Consider the following 12,388-nt stretch of genomic DNA (forward strand, 5'->3'; position numbering starts at 1 on the left):
GGGGAAAAATAGAAAAAAAAAAAAACAATACGTACATTCTTCACATGAGTTGAACAATTAGACTGAATTTATTATGGCAGAAAAATGACGTCATTTACTACCAAATGTAAAAAAATAGTAGTCTTAGAATGAATATATATTAGGTTGTCTCATATTACTCAGGGCCTCATATTGCCAAGGCAGAGGACTAGATCCGCAGCAGATGTAAGACCTTCAAACACCCCCTACAAGCCATCATTGCCACTAAAGGCGGCTACATTAATTATTTAGACAGCTCAGAATTTTGAAGTTTAAAATTCAAAGTGCTCAGATTTTAATGGACAACTCAGTACATATACTGTACAAAAGTTTAATCAATGTAGCTCCTCTAATCTCCGAAATTAACTTGTTAAAATTTCCAGATTCAAAATGTTTAGTTCTCAATTATGCACCCGGTATTTCATGCGGCAAATATTGGAATAATGTTTACATACTTACGTTTATTATCAAAATTTATATCAGAGGTGGAGTTATATAATTGAAAGATGTGACACATATGGGCTTAAAATTACAACAGGCACATGACTAATATATACCTACATTGTAACTATACCTACAATATATGTTTACTGAGAAAGTGCAATAACAGAATATGTATACGATTTACCTACCAGCATATATTAACGTCATGGCGGTTGTTGTTGCTTTAGATGCATCATTAATCAAACAAGCTTTGTAAAAACATGCCCGTAAAATGAAGGATTGTGCAGAAGGAATCCTTATTAATCATAAAATAATTGAAAAAAATATCCGTATAGTTATGGTTGTAAATTGTAAGCATTTTTATGTAAAAAAAAAGACGAATTTTTGAAAGGAAATCATTTTAACTGTCACTCATAATGAGGAACCCAAGCGTGCATGAAAATATGAAGTTGGTTTGCCTAATAACATACTTCCTATTAGCAATTTATCAACATAAACAGAGTAGCATTAGTTTTACATCTTTCTTAGTAAAAACAATGGAGATTTAATTGATATAATGACCAGTGAAGAAAATTACGTGTATAATGGTCATCTTAAAAAAAAAAAAATCAATATAGTAATCCTGACAAATTGAGGATTGTTTTGGAGGAGTTCAGATGGAATCAACAATGGCATTGACTCAAGAATGACTCCGATGTCAAACCCAATTCTACTCTTAGTCCAACATGGACATACAAATATAACTCCTCAACACATTCCCAAAAGTTACTCTACGTCTTTTATTAGCACTCAAGAATGTTAAATCAGATTTGGAATATAATTGAATCTTTTTAGGAAAGGAAGTTCACTACTCACGAATTAATTAATGATGACAACTACTCAGAAAAAGAGAATTCATTCTTTAGATCACCTATTCCAAAAAAGAAAAAGAAAAACGGGCCAGCTAAAAAATTCACAGGATGTACAACACCCATGATACCCCTTCTCTGATACACTTTGCTTGTCGTCTTTTATTGTCCAATTAATTTTTTAGTATTCATTTTACACACACGTACTAGCTTTATTAAATCAAAGTTTTACTGGTTGTTTTTTTATTTATTTATTTTCTACTATTTTACCTCGGAGGTTTGAAGTTGGTTTTTTTAAGTTCAATTATTATTGCTCGCTTGAAATTAAATAATAACACTTTCAAATAAAATTTAAAATAAAACTCTCTCGACATTTTGTATCAAATTAGCTATCAGAAGCTGCTTGGTTATGAAAATAAACACTCATTCTCACTTTGTATCAAGTAAGATCATAGGCATGTATTATTAATGATGTTACCTTGTAGGATTTTGGTGCATGGCAAAAAAAAAAAAAAAAAATGAAAATCAACATGATAACCCTGAAATTTTGTAAAATGTTTGTTAGGATAGCAACATAACTGTTGGAACATTGTATTAAATTAGCTGCTAGAAGCTGTGAAAGTAAGTATATATGCACAAGTTAAATTTTGTATGTTGTACTAATCGAAAAGTATTTTGGTGCACGCCAAAAAAAACAAAGAAAAAAACACCTAAAGTCAACATGCTAACCCTAACATTTTTAAGAATGTATGAGGAGAGACCAGCTCAGCTGTCATAGTGTTTCATTAGATCAACTACGAGCAAATATTACAAATTGGTAGGCGGAGAAGAAAGGGAACAATGGAAGGAGGGATGAATGATTCTGATGTTGATCCTCAATTCTACTCGGAACTCAACAAGGACTTAAAATTGTGACTCCACATAGTTATTCTTATCTGTACACGGTGCAAATGTTCCAGCCATTTTTGTATATATTTGTGATAGTTTGTAAGTAGTAGAAAAGGACTTTGACTCTTCAGGAATTAAGTAATAATGACAGCAGCTAAGGAAAAGATAGTTCACTCTTTGGGTTGCCGACTCAAAAAAAAACCAAACAAAAAAAAACCAGGGGAGCTAAAAATGCAACGGAGTAGCACCACGGGGAAAGACTACGATGCCGATCCGCACTTCTACTCCAATTACTTACAGTTAAAACTCTCCAATAAATCATCAGTATTACTCGGAATAATTCATGAGCACATACACATACAGGGAGCGGGGATCAGATTGTCGCCTACTTTAAACCTTGATAACTTGAAGACGACATTATCAAATAAAAAACTGGTTACCAAATAGGAAAGCTATTCTTGTCAGCTGACGATACGTAGTTCAGTTAGCATCATGTCGTCATCATATGAGGAGATAAAGAGCTATAAGTGGAACGAGGAGCTTTCGAGGTCCGCCGTAGTCATGGCATTGGTTAATAATGGAGGTGAAATCTCCAATTCAACGATTGCTTCAACCTTAGGAGTGAATTTACGGACTGTTCAGCGTATCCGTAAGAAGCTAGAGGACACCTGGGATGTTGATGCCACCATAAAGAGAGCACCCCGGAGGAGGGGGCCGACAGGAAGGTCAGGGACACCGACTTTGTCGACAAGGTGAAGAAGATGGTTGAGGATGACCCTACCAGGTCCATGAAGGCCATGGCGAGGGATCTGGGCTGCCATGAGAAAACAATAAGGACTCAGCACCCTACCATGTGTCCAAAATCTCCATGCAGTGGTTAACCGAGAACTGTTATGACGTCGTAACCAAGGATTTGTGGCCTCCTAACTCTCCCGACCTTAATCCTTTGGACTATTTTGTCTGGGGCTATGTCTCTCGACATAGCCCCAGACATCCCATAGCACCAAGGCCAGCCTGATGGACTCTATCAAGGAGGTATTCTGTTCTTGATGCCAACGGTGATTATATCGAATAAATGGCTACTCTATACCTATATGCTCGTCATAGTTTTAATTTTCAATAAAAAAGTTAAAAAATGTATATTTTGTGTTGTTTTTTGTAGAAAAATATTTTGGCGACAATTTGATCCCCGCTTCCTGTAGGTGGTTACACTATATACTTAAATGTTATCTCAGCAAAAGATAAAGAATAGTAACAACAACTTCAGAAAATAAAACTAAAGCTTTTTAGGTTGGGCTACAAAAAAACTCGTACGCTATAAAATGCCTCAGATTCACAGAAAAACATAGCTGCAAAAAATAAATTATGTAGTTCTAACCGGATCAGTGTTTTTTTTTCCAAAACTGTTATAATTAGACATTTAAATGAGTCTTTTGAACTCTTGTTTGTCCCTTGTGCCCTCTCTCATTTACTTCACCTATCGGGTGCACTTAGAAGGAAAGACTCTTAGTGTCCGTCATGCAAATACCGAGGCTCTCAAAGCCACTATCCGCCAAAAAGGCAACACCATGACAGAGGGCTATATCATTGTAGCTAAGGTTGGCTACATCGATGATTAAGAGAGCTCAGACACACATCTATTTAAACTATTAATTTTGTTGAAATTATAATGTTAATTGCTAAATTATATATTGTTGAAGTTTAAAATATCCAAGTGTTCAGACGTTAATGGACAGCTCTGTATTTAGAAACGATATGGAAACCCCTGACAATTCCTGGCTTCACATATATATGGCACTATTTTTTGAAAAATAAAAATAAAATTTAAAATAAAACACCTTCTGTCTCTATAACACGCTCCATGCAACCCAGGAACGTTTACAGCATAGTGCTTCGACATTGATCGCCACTCTATCTCAACCGATTTCTTTAGGGACTCCATGCTGCTCTAATGTTGTCTACAGACCTTGGTTTCAATTCACTACCAGATGCTGTAATCAAGAGAGTCAGGTGGAAGCCCTGCGATGGCCAGAAGTCCTTCTGCCATAACTTCAATTTTTTGGGCATCTAAATCCAAAAAAGTCTTCTCTTCTGAGAAGAAGACAATTTGGTTTTTGTGATACCACAGGTTATTGAATTGTTTTTTTCACCAATGAAATCGTAGTTGTTGTTGTTAAGTGGCAAGAGTCGTTCATGATGTGGGAGATACTTAACACCAACTTTTTTAGGGCATTGGGCACCAAAAAACGGCTGACCGACTGTTTCTTTGCCAATTCTGTTATGGTCTTCCTCCGATTTGACAAAAAAAAGAAGAAGTTTTCAGGCTTTAATTTGATCGGCCTTCCGCTCCTATGACGATCACTGATGTCTTCACGATTCGTGACCTTACCCTAGATCCTGGTGGTTCTGTAAACATTAAGAAAAATATCCGAATTTCTAGATCCGTTTGGGACTAAACAAGCCATTTCTTGTTTTTTTGGACCATTTTCGTTTATATTCATCCTCGAGACTTGGTATATAAAGTGTTCAAAATGGTAAACAATCAGCTGTTCTTTTTCGTAAACGCAACTTTTGCCCAAAATTAAACAAAACCTCTTAAAATGGAATTAAATTCATGTTCCAAAACTTTTTGACGGTCCGGTATTTCTTGTTCAATATTAATTTAAAAAATTGCATTGATGCATTTAAAAGGGCATAATTTACCTACAAGTTGTCTGAATTTCCAATTTGATGTGAAATGCAATAAAAGAATGTAATATGATATTAAGTAAATAAACTAATTTTAACAAAATTATCATATCTGTTTTATCATGGATGTAGGCTATTAGTATAAATTATACTTAATATTTATATAACATGCGAATCAATATGGACTAGATCATGAATTATCTTTAGATATGATTTCTTTTTCTTTTTTTGACCAGCTTCGAGCTCTCTACTATTTTCAGTAAAGTAATTATGAAATGAGAAAAGGAATGGAATTAAAACAATTGTTCAAAGAACATGATAAGAAAAATAAATAACTTGAATTAATATAATTAGTATTTTGATGACACGAAATAAATAGATGAACCATAAAAAGTGTTTAATGTCCTGAAAACATTATTACGCAATTGTTTCAATTTAATTCCTTATTTCAATTCAGAATTATTCTACACTAAAAAGTTCCTTGTATTTTGACCAACTACGGTGTGAAAGAGGGAAAGGGGGAAACGTGCGCATTTTCCACCTATAAATAGAGATGGGCATTTCTTAGAGCGCGTAAGGAAGACGGGTTTATGGTACTACTCAATGGAGATCCTTTTTAATATCGGTTACACCTTACATGCATTTAGGAGGTTACTATAGAAAGGAGAACCCATTACATTTAATGAAAAAAAAATATGATTATTTTGTGGACATACAGGGTGGTAGGATCAATTTCGAATATATTTAGAAAATTTTAAATTGTAATTGAAGGCACATTTTCGACAGATTTACTTGAAAATTGGCTTTAATTTTATAAATAAATGTTTAGAAAAAGCTCACTTGATGTATCTATCTCTATCATCGATCACGATCTGGATTTGTGCCCGGAAGGTGGAACAAGCGTTGGCAAAGTAGTTCCTTAAGTATGGTGGTCATTGTCTCTTTGATGACGGCAATCAGAGTGTCCTTGAAGGCATGAGATGTTCGATTTTTTTAATATTCATGTTAACCCCTGACAAATTAATCAATCAGATTAAGATTTGGATTGTTGGAGCCCATATTTTTCCGTCAAAATAAAGTATTACCAGTGCTGTTGCTAGACCCTAAGGCTAATCTCCAGCGATTTGCTGGATCTACTGATCACAATTCACCGTGTTGTTGTAGACAAAACATAGCACCAACCATTTTTCTTTGTTTTTTGTCTCGAATGTGTTATTTTTCTCTACGTGTTTCCCATCCTCATATATATTGTTTTCTCGATAAGATTAGAAATTTAAAATGAAATTTTTGAAAAAAAAAAAAAAAAAGGTTTCTGCTCTTAGAAGTCGTACTTTTGTTAATCCTTTTGATTTCTTTCATTCTTCATTTTTTTTTTTTTTTCAATGTGAGGACTTAGGCGCACTACTATACCACACAAAGATGTAATAATTTCGCTAATGTTTTGGTATAATAAACGCAACCTCGTCAAAAAATGAAGGGTACTAGTTTGATTCCCAAAATTTGCATTAAGCACTAAATATTTCATATCAATTTTTATCAAAGATGTCAATTGTGAACACCTTCAAATAAATTCAATCACATTACTTATTCTTTCATTCATACAAGTCAATTTTGGTTACTTTAAGTGAAGACTATTATTTATGCATAAAAATTGACGATAATTCGTCGAAGAATATAAATTTAATCAACATTCAATTTTGAGAAAAAATATAATGGCATGTGTATGCGTTAATGGTCCATATATGTACAATTATTAGCGTAATTTGGGGGTAACGTGATCATCAATTTTTTTCTTATGAATATGTAATATTTAAGATGATTTTTTTTATGTCTACCATGTCTGAGTTCATTTGACTTCTTTTAGATAAAAATGAATTAAATTATACAAGATGCTACAAGACTTATTGAATAATAAGGGTTCACTGTAAAATGATTGTGGTAAAAAGGTTGCAGACAAAATCGTTGGGGCAATATCGTTGCGCGGTAAAATCGTTGTGTACATTAACATTATGTAAAATTATCGTTGTGGGTATTATCATCGTGAAGCAACATCATTGTAAAAAATATAATGTTGAGTAATTTCATTATAAAACAATAATATCGTGTACTATTTCGCTGTAATTTATTCTATATTCGGACGACAAAACTATTGAATTTGATTAGAAAAAAATAAGTAAATACAGTTACTAATCATGATCTTTCTAGAAATACGGTTCATTCTTTTATAAATTGTTGTATTCATTGCGTTATTTCATCATTTAGAGCATGCTTATATTAGTCTGTGAGATTGTTTATAGACTACTTGATTAATAAAGGGGATTCTATGTATTTTATTTTGTTCATTTGTCTTTGTCTCAATAATAACTAAGATATACAAAGGACATCAGATGATTTTATTATGTTATCTTGTTGTTTTATGTCAATTTTGTCCATACATTATACCTAGTTCAAAGTCTTTATCTCAAAGATAACTTCTTACATGTATCTCATTAATCTTATTATTTTTTGTCAAAAAGCATTTGTCTATTTAAAAAAAAGTACAGTGTGAATACAAATCTATGTTTTATTACAATCATAACGAAAGTACACGTCATTGCTCAGAGTTAGTAGGTGTTGATAACAGCCGTGCAGACAAACTTTACTTTAATAAAATAATTATTAACCATAGTTGAAAATTATTATGACATGCCTCTCTGCTAAAAGAAAATAAGCTGTCTCACCCATACGATTTGAAGATTCTTTGGGAGGAGAAAATGTTACCTATTATGACGTTTGATTATATTTATTAGTTATGTGATGAATAAAATAGATAGAAACCCCACTTCTTATATAGGAATGGTATCGGCAATAAATTACTCGGATGTCGAACCACAATTCTATTCCGAGTCTAACAAAGACTTGCACTTACATTTAGCTAGTGATAGGAAGATTAATCAGACTTGGATTTTTATATGGAATTGGGCTCGCCATGGGGGAAATAAAGTTTTATTTGCAATTTTTAATCTTATTTGAACTTTTTTCAATATTTCTATATTCCATGCAACAACCTGTGACTGTTTTTTATATATATAAATATACCTATATAATACAGTTTGTGTATGTTTGTCATTAATGGGTCCCCACACCCTTGGACCTAGGAGGTTATAACTTCGGATGGGTGACTCTTTTAAACCTGGTCAGGTTAAGACTGGGTACCGATTTTTGACGATGTCAGGATTTTAGGGGGGTCTTATTCTATACCAAAATACAAAAATAGTTTTTGTGGAGTTCATAGAGAATAGTTAGGGAGTTGTGTTATAAATCAGTAAGTGACGTAACTATCCAAATAAGGACGTTTTCTAAATGTATTCAAAATCAAAAAAGTTATAGGTAAAAAAAGAAAATGATAAAATTTACAGTTTCTCTTATTTTCGTACACAAAAATAGTCAATTTTTTAAAGTAAATGCCATAAAATTTTATTTCTGACGTAAAATTATAGTTCTTGACATTACAATTTAGCATTTTTAGTTACCAGAAACTTTATAAAATAACTTTTTCAATATTTGTACAAATGGATCAGTTATCGAGGGTAATTCATTCCCCATAACTTTTTGGTTTTGCAAGTAAAGTTTTTTTAGGTTTATTTTCTTGTTTACAATGTCAATAAGTGCTATTAACTATTTTTTTTATATGCAAAAATGGTGTAAAACATTTTCTTGCAATTTTTGACAAAACAAAAGAATTTACTTCTCATCTACACAATTTTTTTCATGCATCTATGTTGATATATTTTTTTAATTTATAAAGCAACTTGTTAAAAAAAAACATAATATATATCATATAAATATGTAATATACAGGCGCTATATTGTATAAAGATTATGAAGTAATGATGAAAATCTAGTGTAGAATTGGCATGTTAAAAAAAAGAAACCGAAAATCAAGATGGTAACCCTGCCAAATCAAAGAATATTTTCGAAGAAAGAAACAATAATGCTCATGATATTTCATTAGATCAGCTACAATCAGCTGTAACAAGGGAGAAATGCAAAAAGAATATAAACAAGGACATTTGCTATACTTACTTTGATGTCAATCCTAAATTTTACTCTGAGTCCAACAAGAAAATAAATGCTCAATTATATTTTGAATATAATTGAATCTGGTTAGGAAAAGATGTTCACTACTCAGGAATTAAATAATAATAACAACTGCAAAGGAAAAGAAAATTCCTTCTTTCTATTACCAATTACAAATTAACGGGCAAGCTAAAAAAACACACCGGCCACATAACGCTGCCCGTACTTAACACCAAAAAAATATCATTGACCATTGTCAGTGTGATTTTCCGCTCCCTCCTTGGCCTGAATAACGCCGGATGACCCTTTTGTAGTACATGCATCAAGACATTTATACATACATAAAACTTTTCTTTATAAATAAAGATTACATTGAAAATTAGTGAAGTTGTAGAATGCTAAAGCCTCATTAACTTCCCATAAACAATCTGATATACTTTAAATGACTAATGAGTAATTATAAAAGTTGGGGAAAATATTTGTTATCCTGTAAATCCGAGTCAAGTCTCAAGTTGTTGCTCACAAGTCCAGTCATTCTCCTTTAGATTTTTTTATCAAGTCCTCCGATTTATTTTGGGCTCATTTCAAGTCTATGGTTAAAGTACATTGGTAAGACATATATTCAGTTCAGTGTGAACTATCTTTCAAGTCTTTGTAGAGTCCAAGATATTTGAAAAAGAAGATTTCTTGAAGGCAAAATTCAAATAAAATAGGAATATACAACCTACAACTTTGACATCCCGTCGTCAAAATCAGTCATCTCATGGAACAAAACATAGATACATGACGTCATCATATACAGAGTAGGGCACCAAAATGTGGACTCCAGAGATGGATTTAGAAATACATTAATAATTTTAGATTTTCAAAAATAGGCAAACAAAATAATTTTTACAATACATTTAGATAAGGCTTATGCAAAACTTTTTTTAAATCAATATGGGCACCTTTATCATCAGTCACAGGCTTTACACGTCGTCTGAAGTCCATTCATGAGTTGATGACGAACTCCTCTGACAAGTTGTCCCATGCAGCCAATATAGAGGACTTCATTGAGTCCACATTTGGGTGTGAGGGTCTTTTTGGGGTCCCTCTCCAAAGGGCTCAAAATAGAAAAGTCCAGTGTGTTCAAATCTGGTGGGGAAGGAGGACATATCTCTTTGTACTAGAATCGACCCATGTAATCTGCACAAAACTTTTGGTACCTGGCGGACGCGTGAGAGGGGGTGCCGTCCTGAGTCCAAAAGTAGTTACTTCACGGGTGGTTGGTCGTCAGCCATAGCAAAATGGTGTACCTAAGTACCTTATAGTTGGCCTCCTGATTTTTTGTCCATCCTTGAAAAAGAACGGAGACATCTTCTTTTCATCAGAGGCCACAACGCCGAGGACCATTGTTTGGTCCGGATATTTTGTTTGGTGATCCCTTTGGACCTCTTTTTTGATTCTACAAGCCAGAAGTCGTAGTTCTAGTAGTTGTGGAATTGATCAACTCTGAAAATCTTCCTCTCTAAGAACATTTTCACAATTGACCCGTTTGCCTTCATCCATGTGAGGATTTTCTTGTACCTCTTGAGCCTCCTGGCTTTCAAGCCCTCTGTCAGAAGTTGGAAATAAAATTATACCAAGTTGTTGATGGTTCTAAGAGCCACAGGAAAGACGTTGATGAGGCGATTCATTGACCTAACGGGATCTTCCTTTATATTATTCTCAAAAATTAACAAGAACTTCTTATCCCTCTTTAAATTATAACTTTGACTTCCTGAGATCCTTTAGAGATCTTTCTCCTTTTTTTTCATCTTGGCCAAGTTAAAAACCAGACCCTAGAGTAATGTCTGCAATCTTCATTGCATCCACTCCAGGATATAGGAGATCTGAGATGTGCTGTCTTTTTGCTTGTTGCTCGCTCATGATGATGAAGTGACTGTTTATGTAAAAAGGACTGCCGAACCAGAATATCAAAAAATATTGCCTAAATATTTTCATATTAATATACATTAATTAACAGTCCACGTTTTGCTGCCCCACCCCGTGTACCATGTAATGACGTTTAAATCAACGAATTTATTTGGCAAATCATTGTACTTTAATATGATGGTACAGAATGAGGCTTGAAGACTCCTAACAATGTCCAATAAAACCCTATTGTAAAGCAAAATCGTAATTTGCATTTTTTTTTTTAATATCACACTTCATTTGATGTGTGATTTTAGTAATAAAATTAAAATTTGCACATTGTAGATTGCATAACCTCCCATTAAAATCCAATTGAGTTATGTATATTGGTCGAATGTATTTTTTAAGTTTTGTTGACTCTGACCTTTAAAAATTGAATGGCCTCTCACTGTTAACATGCAGCATTATTGAGTATACGATTAGTGATACTTATTAAAGATTTTTTAACAATGAACTCAGGAATAGTGTTGTATTCTTATTTATTTGGATTAGCACGGTTCAGTCTTAGAACCGGGTCTATCAGTCCTTGGGAACCATCAGTTATAGAACTAATGAAAAAAGACGAACTATAGTTGAGTGACGTCAACAAAGACCAAACTTTATAAGTTTTACGACTGATGTGAAGGACAAAACTGGACCAGAATGACACTGAACTGGACAGGACTCCAGTCTTTAGTCCTAACTAAGGACCGACACACCACTACTCAGGAATCCATTCTCTAATCTCCCAAACAAATGGCTCAGATATAAATTAGGGACGTCTTCCATATTTACAATCAAGTCTCAAATCCAAGTAGAGGACAGATTATGTCACTTTTGTAAAACAGAGTTGTAGACATCTTTTCCTATCTTTTACACTTGTCCTAAGATAAATTAATAAGAATTGTGGAATATCTTGTCCTAAAACTTGAGCCTTCAGATTGGATAGTATCAACTTTGGCCCTGTTCAAAGACACCTTTCAAATCGAACCTGGTATTAAGGGGATCCTAAGAGTTACTTAATTAATTAAAAATAAAACTATTCCAGATGTGGTCAAGGGTCTGGTTTAAAGAAAAATAGACTCATCGCACGGCTTCACAAATAATGAAAATACGTTTGTAAATAAAGGACTTACCAAACCTTCTGATTCAGAAAAAGAAGAAACAGAAGATATTATTATTTCCCTCAGTATCTTTGCACATTCAATCAAGAATGTCGTGTTCTTGGCTATGTTTTTATATTTTCCCAAATATATACAAGTCGTTTTGATGTGTCTCAGAAGAAGATGATAATTAGTGAGCCTTTTTGGACCTTGTTGAGAGAAGCTTGACCCCTTTTATCATTAGTGTTGTTGTTAAGGAGTTGTTGTTTTCATCTGTCCCTTGACTTAGCCCCAATGTCTGATGATTCTATCTCTTTTTTTATGTTTCTCACAATCCAAACTATATTCCATTGGTTTCTTGTTTAAATAATTTTACATGAACGAAATTAAAGTTTGTTAAAATAGACTA

The sequence above is a fragment of the Lepeophtheirus salmonis genome, chromosome 11 (assembly GCF_016086655.4).
Source record: "Lepeophtheirus salmonis chromosome 11, UVic_Lsal_1.4, whole genome shotgun sequence".
In the NCBI taxonomy this organism is placed as follows: Eukaryota; Metazoa; Arthropoda; class Copepoda; order Siphonostomatoida; family Caligidae; genus Lepeophtheirus; species Lepeophtheirus salmonis.